General features: G+C 42.4%; 1 long non-coding RNA gene across 1 annotated transcript; it reads right to left on the bottom strand.

Annotated features, from left to right (window-relative positions):
* Positions 1-439: 439 nt before the first annotated feature.
* LOC142698138 (uncharacterized) lies at positions 440-2788 on the bottom strand. Its single transcript, XR_012865703.1, has 5 exons — positions 2721-2788; positions 2143-2274; positions 1246-1312; positions 983-1047; positions 440-604 (listed from the first exon to the last, which is right to left on the bottom strand). It is a non-coding gene; the product is annotated as an uncharacterized LOC142698138 (long non-coding RNA).
* Between the last annotated feature and the right edge of the window lie 5278 nt (positions 2789-8066).

Genomic DNA, 8066 nt, shown 5'->3' with positions numbered 1-8066 from the left:
AGAAGTCAACAAACATGTTTCCTGGCCCCAAACTTTACCCCCTCTTTCCAGTAAAGGATTGGCTTTCGGTATCACGCCTCCTCGCTTTTACCTTTTTACTTTATCCTGCGTAAACATTTTTTTTCAGCATCTTAAACGTCTTGCCCATTAGCCCATCTATCCCCAACATCAGACCACTTATTATCATCTGACAGATCAGAATCAGACTCAACCAGCTACTGTTGCCTTCTTCTGCTTCTCTTTACATCCAGATGTGCTGCTCCTGTAATTCCAAACATTGTGCCAGTACCCCGTGTTCTAAACATTTTGGCAACCCCAAGGTGTCCCTCTCCCATGTTGAGATTATGAGGCCCTACTGGGATATTGCTGCCTTCATCGACCCTGGATCCCTGCGCAAGGATCCTGGCCCTTGGCCCATCATCGTGCCATGTTCCCTCAAATTTTTTCTGGAATGATACCATTGAGGATACCTGCCTTTATTCCTTGATGCCATTTGCTCCAAACAATCCAGTACACCCCAAGTCCAGGTCCTTGTGCTGCATGACTTGTGGGGTCTCTATACGTGGCAATATCCTGGCACCTTCCATTGCTTTCCGCTTGAGTGCTGTAAATATAAAAACATTCTGCCAGTGTCCATTATCACCTATGCCTGCAGATTATGACTGTGTAATGAAACTCACTTAAGTCCTTGTCTATTGCATCCTGGCCTTGACACATCTCAAATGTTCTTGGCAGACCAAAGCTGTCTAAAATCCCCCTACACTCCCTCACCCAATTACCTTACACCTACGTTCAGTCCCAAACCGAGCCATGTGGCCAGCATTTTAGACAAAGATACCCCTAACTTACATTATGCCTATTCCTACCAACTATCCAAGGTTCCCCACTGCTACGCCTTTCTTGGCATTTTGCCCGCTCATTACTTTTTCAATGTACAGAGCTACTGGTGGATACTGTATATAGTAACTAATGATGGAAATACCGCATATAGATGAAATATTACTTCAGAGAGTCCCCCTGGCAGCAGGCAGCCGATCTCAAGAAATTCTGGAACAAAAAGTATAAACTGTGAAGATATTATGACGTGCGCTTAGTATGGTTCATCATATCAACAAATATATGTTCAGCCTATTGAAAACATGTGGGAGATTGTTCCCACAGTCTTGTCATGTGTCTCTATAGGAACATTCTGGATGACATCACATTATAGAATTTCTATAGGTTGTTATTTGCTATAATACTTACATATATACAGTGCATCTTCTAGCATGTCGGCTGTCACTGGTGGCACATATTCAGATGTTATAAATGTCTGTAAAATACATAATGGGTTTAATGCACATACATAAAATAACCCCATATCTATAATGAATAATAATATATTTACTTTCACACATTTCATTTTCTATCACAGGGCGAGTCCAATGACCCTCTGCCACACAAATAACACCAGCAGTATAATGGCACATAATAGTTGGAGGACCCTGGTATAGATTTTGTATCAGGGACCAGGAGCTTATTGTTATTCTTCTATATAATCTTATCCTTAATGGAAAACTTCTAATTTGTCTTTTGTGGAGTCTTTTGGACTGGAGTAGAGAGAGTAGAAAATGGTAAATTGGATTTCTGGATTCAACAGACAAAATAATTATTAAAGGGGTTTTCTGACAGTTTCATAAACCTTAGTCTAAGGCTATGGCTAAAAATAACAAATTTTCCCTACTCATTTGTTAAAATCCCTGTGGCTCCTGCGCTGGTGGTTCTGTTGTTTTTTAGTTGCTAGGCCACAGCGGTCATGTCCGTGTGGATGGCATGTCACGTGGCAGCTATTGTGTCACATCCAGGGCCGGCCTTAGGTTTATTGGTGACATGTGCAGTATCTGTGACGTCCTCCCCCTTATGATGCACCATGTAGTGTCCAAATAATTTAAACATACAGTGCCCAAATAACATCACCCAGTCAATAAACTAGGGATTGTATCTTTCTGTTTTTTTATATTATAGGTTTGGGCCCTAAATGCCGGATCGGCAGTGTAAGTTGAGGGTGCCCAGGCCATCTATGGTGGTAGTGCCCTCTTCAGTATTGACCAGTAATACACACTATGTGATCATTTAGAGATGCAGTTAATAAAATACACTGACCTTGGACTCTCCTACTGAATACATCCGACTGAATGTAGAACGTTATGTGATGTGAGGTGGAGGGCTCTGCTTAATCTTTGATCTGCCCTCCTGGGACGTGTGGTTATCATTAACTCTTATGAGGAATTAATTCTAGGAGAAAGAAAGACAATGTATTAGGACAAATCTCAATCAATGGCAACATTTCTATCTAGAACAGAGTCCAGTCCCCAACCAGTGTAAAATTACCAAAGGGGTAAATAGGATGACCGGCTGGGGTCCAGGGATTTGGGGTGGCCCACAGCTCTGGGGCTCCATAGGCCCCTGAAATTGGACAAACAATAAAGGCGCAGGGAGGAAGCGAAATGTCTGACACGGTTGGTCGTCTATTAGGTGAGTATAATTGTTTATTTTATAGGAGCAAAGGGGGCACTATTAATATGGGGGATAAAAGGACTGAGTCGGGGCTTAGAAAAGGAGGCTTCATTACTGTGGGGCCATACAAAAGGGGCATTCTGACCCAGGACATACAAAAAGTGTCATTCTAACTGTGGAGGGTATTGGTGGATACTGCATATAGTAACTAATAAGAGACGTACCTTGCATAGATGAAATATTGCTTCAGAGAGTCCCCCTGGCAGCAGGCAGCCGATCTTAAGGTGTTCTGGAAAAAACAATAATTGTGTAGTTTTATTACTCCAGACAGACGTGTGCTCAGTATAGACCACCCAACAATGAAGGAAATGTACATTAGGGCTCATGTACACAGCAACTTCATGTGGACGGACCTGTATGGTGGCGCACAGACTGCAGTACTGGTAATGTAGACACTCTGTGTGCGCTGTGTGCTCCCCCATAAGCCAAATGTGTATTAGGAAATTACATAAATAACAAGTCCCTTATATATTACTAATACCATAATATCTTCTTTATGGAGCATTTCTATAATAATAATAATATAAAGCTGCAGCAAAATTCCCAGCGTTTACTTTTGCTACATGTGGATGAGTTTTTGAGACTGTAACTATTCACCTGTAACACTTGTGAATTTTGCCGCGCAGCAAATCTGCAGCATCTGAATTCAGCTTTATGGCGTAGAATATAGTACTCAAATACTGCAATCATACAGTGCCCAAATAACACTGCCAGACAAGTATTGTCTGCCACACTGTAATGTAATCCATTATCAAGGAATTGTATCTGCATCCTGAGCAGTGCCCTTTACTTTTTTTACATGAAGAGTGGGATTGAGTGTTCAAGCAATGGGTGCCCCAGACATCAAGACCAGTGGCGCCCCATTCATTAGTGACAGGTGATGCACCCAGTGTAACTGCACAGGTCGCACACCCCTAAGACAGGCCCTGGATGAACAACATTGGGGAATTTGTTCCCACAGTCTTGTCATGTGTCTCTATAGGAACATTCTGGATGACATCAGATTATAGAATTTCTATAGGTTGTCATTTGCTATAATACTTACATGTATACAGTGGATCTTCTAGCATGTCAGCTGTCACTGGTGCCACATATTCAGATGTCATAAATGTCTGTAAAATACATAATGGAATAAACATAAAATAACCCCATATCTAGAATGAATAATAATATATTTACTTTCACACCTTTCATTTTCTATCACAGGACGAGTCAGACATTGAAAACATTTTGTAATGTTAGTGTAAACCCAGGGAACATAACTATAGGGGTGAAGAGGTTGCAGTCACACCCAGGCCCAGCTGTCCATGACTGACATTAGGGGGGGTCACAATGTGGGCAATTTACAAATGCCAATCCCCAATGCCCCCATCTCCTAGAGGAATCCCGATTTTCGCTGCTAGAAACGCGATGTCAGTGAGAGAAGCACCCAGGCGGAAAGGAAGCTGCTGAGTTGCCCGGCCGCTTCTAAAACACAAGCAGTGGAAGGGAGCCAGCGCAGCGCCCCGTTCCACCTGCTGGAGGGATGCGCCCTTTGTAATGGCACAGGTCACACACCCCTAAGGCCGGCCCTGGCTACTGCTGAGCCTTATTAGGATAATATACGGTAGCTTTTTAAGACTATTTAATTAAATTAAATTAGACATCATATTGAAAACGACTGAGAACAACATGTGTGCAAGCCTTCAGTGCATGCACACATGGTGTTAAAAAAAATCCGGCCTCCTCCTACCCCTTCAGCTGGCCATTCCATCTCCAGAATTGGTGCGTTTTTAGGAGTATTATTACACCAATATTTCCTAACATCTAGTTTAAAGATAGTATAGTACCTGCTGGCCCAGAATATCCAACGCTCCCGATCGCAAGTGCTGTCCATACCTTTCTTAAATGTGTTACTCCACGATCCAACAGGTGTGTAGCGCGCCAAGTTCCTCTTCATCCCTTGGAGGCACGTTCTTCTGGTACCAATATTAGTACACCATTCCTCTTCTACCTACAACATATGGCCCATTCTTTGCCCACAATATGGGAAAGAATGAGGGGCACAACGCCAATTCGAACTGGAAAACATTCTTTGTCTTAACGTGTGACAAACTCGTATGTATTCTGGACTATCAGACTGTAAAAAATGAATTCAACAACATGTGTGCAAGCCTTCAGTGCATGCACACATGGTGTTAAAAAAAATCCGGCCTCCTCCTACCCCTTCAGCTGGCAATTCCATCTCCAGAATTGGTGCGTTTTTAGTAGTATTATTACACCAATATTTAATAACTTCTAGTTTAAAGATAGGATAGTACCTGCTGGTCCAGAATATCCAACGCTCTCGATCGCAAGTGCTGTCCATACCTTTCCTAAATGTGTTACTCCACGATCTAACAGGTGTGTAGCGAGCCAAGTTCCTCTTCATCCCTTGGAGGCGCGTTCTTCTGGTACCAATATTAGTACACTATTCCTCTTCTACCTACAACAAATGACCCATTCTTTGCCCACAATGAGGGGCACAACGCCAATTCGAACTGGAAAACATTATTTGTCTTAACGTGTGACAAACTTGTATGTATTCTGGACTATCAGACTGTAAAAAATGAATTTAACAACATGTGTGCAAGCCTTCAGTGCATGCACACATGGTGTTAAAAAAAATCCAGCCTCCTCCTACCCCTTCAGCCGGCCATTCCATCTCCAGAATTGGTGCATTTTTAGGAGTGTTATTACACCAATATTTCCTAACATCTAGTTTAAAGATAGGATAGTACCTGCTGGTCCAGAATATCCAACGCACCCGATCGCAAGTGCTGTCCATACCTTTCTTAAATGTGTTACTCCACGATCCAACAGGTGTGTAGCGCGCCAAGTTCCTCTTCATCCCTTGGATGCACGTTCTTCTGGTACCAATATTAGTACACCATTCCTCTTCTACCTACAACAAATGACGCATTCTTTGCCCACAATATGGGAAAGAATGAGGGGCACAACGCCAATTCGAACTGTAAAACATTCTTTGTCTTAACGTGTGACAAACTTGTATGTATTCTGGACTATCAGGCTATAAAAAATGAATTTAACAACATGTGTGGAAGCCTTCAGTGCATGCACACATGGTGTTAAAAAAAAAATCCGGCCTCTTCCTAACCCTTCAGCCGGCCATTCCATGTCCAGAATTGGTGCATATTTTGGAGTATTATTACACCAATATTTCCTAACATCTAGTTTAAATATAGGATAGTACCTGCTGGCCCAGAATATCCAACGCTCCCGATCGCAAGTGCTGTCCATACCTTTCTTAAATGTGTTACTCCAGGATCCAACAGGTGTGTAGCGCTCCAAGTTCCTCTTCATCCCTTGGATGCACGTTCTTCTGGTACCAATATTAGTACACCATTCCTCTTCTACCTACAACAAATGACCCATTCTTTGCCCACAATATGGGAAAGAATGAGGGGCACAATGCCAATTCGAACTGGAAAACATTCTTTGTCTTAACATGAACAAACTTGTATGTATTCTGGACTATCAGACTGTAAAAAATGAATTTAACAACATGTGTGCAAGCCTTCAGTGCATGCACACATGGTGTTAAAAAAAATCCGGCCTCCTCCTACCCCTTCAGCCGGCCATTCCATCTCCATAAGTGGTGCATTTTTAGTATTATTACACCAATATTTGCTAACATCTAGTTTAAAGTTAGGATAGTACCTGCTGGTCCAGAATATCCAACGCTCCCGATCGCAAGTGCTGTCCATACCTTTCTTAAATGTGTTACTCCACGATCCAACAGGTGTGTAGCGCGCCAAGTTCCTCTTCATCCCTTTGAGGCACGTTCTTCTGATACCAATATTAGTACACCATTCCTCTTCTACCTACAACAAATGACCCATTCTTTGCCCACAATATGGGAAAGAATGAGGGGCACAACGCCAATTCGAACTGGAAAACATTCTTTGTCTTAACATGAACAAACTTGTATGTAATCTGGACTATCAGGCTATAAAAAATAAATTTAACAACATGTGTGCAAGCCTTCAGTGCATGCACACATGGTGTTAAACAAAAGCCGGCCTCCTCCTACCCCTTCAGCCGGCCATTCCATCTCCAGAATTGGTGCATTTTTAGGAGTATTATTACACCAATATTTCCTAACATCTAGTTTAAAGTTAGGATAGTACCTGCTGGTCCAGAATATCCAACGCTCCCGATTGCAAGTGCTGTCCATACCTTTCTTAAATGTGTTACTCCACGATCCAACAGGTGTGTAGCGCGCCAAGTTCCTCTTCATCCCTTGGAGGCACGTTCTTCTGGTACCAATATTAGTACACCATTCCTCTTCTATCTACAATAAATGACCCATTCTTTGCCCACAATATGGGAAAGAATGAGGGGCACAACGCCAATTCGAACTGGAAAACATTCTTTGTCTTAACGTGTGACAAACTTGTATGTATTCTGGACTATCAGGCTATAAAAAATGAATTTAACAACATGTGTGCAAGCCTTCAGTGCATGCACACATGGTGTTAAAAAAAATCCGGCCTCCTCCTACCCCTTCAGCTGGCCATTCCATCTCCAGAATTGGTGCATTTTTAGGAGTATTATTACACCAATATTTCCTAACATCTACTTTAAAGTTAGGATAGTACCTGCTGGTCCAGAATATCCAACGCTCCCGATCGCAAGTGCTGTCCATACCTTTCTTAAATGTGTTACTCCACGATCCAACAGGTGTGTAGCGCGCCAAGTTCCTCTTCATCCCTTGGAGGCACGTTCTTCTGGTACCAATATTAGTACACCATTCCTCTTCTATCTACAAAAAATGACCCATTCTTTGCCCACAATATGGGAAAGAATGAGGGGCACAACGCCAATTCGAACTGGAAAACATTCTTTGTCTTAACAAGTGACAAACTGGTATGTATTCTGGACTATTAGACTGTAAAAAATAAATTTAACAACATGTGTGCAAGCCTTCAGTGCATGCACACATGGTGTTAAAAAAAATCCGGCCTCCTCCTACCCCTTCAGCCGGCCATTCCATCTCCAGAATTGGTGCATTTTTAGGAGTATTATTACACCAATATTTCCTAACATCTGGTTTAAATATAGGATAGTACCTGCTGGCCCAGAATATCCACTGCTCCCGATCGCAAGTGCTGTCCATACCTTTCTTAAATGTGTTACTCCAGGATCCAACAGGTGTGTAGCGCGCCAAGTTCCTCTTCATCCCTTGAATGCACGTTCTTCTGGTACCAAGATTAGTACACCATTCCTCTTCTACCTACAACAAATTACCCATTCTTTGGCCACAATATGGGAAAGAATGAGGGGCACAATGCCAATTCGAACTGGAAAACATTCTTTGTCTTAACATGAACAAACTTGTATGTATTCTGGACTATCAGACTGTAAAAAATGAATTTAACAACATGTGTGCAAGCCTTCAGTGCATGCACACATGGTGTTAAAAAAAATCCGGCCTCCTCCTACCCCTTCAGCCGGCCACTCCATCTCCA

Source organism: Rhinoderma darwinii (assembly GCF_050947455.1).
Source record: "Rhinoderma darwinii isolate aRhiDar2 chromosome 12 unlocalized genomic scaffold, aRhiDar2.hap1 SUPER_12_unloc_19, whole genome shotgun sequence".
Taxonomy (NCBI): domain Eukaryota; kingdom Metazoa; phylum Chordata; class Amphibia; order Anura; family Rhinodermatidae; genus Rhinoderma; species Rhinoderma darwinii.
The sequence above is the reverse complement of the archived record's forward strand: the minus strand, read 5'-3'. Positions and strand labels throughout refer to the sequence as shown.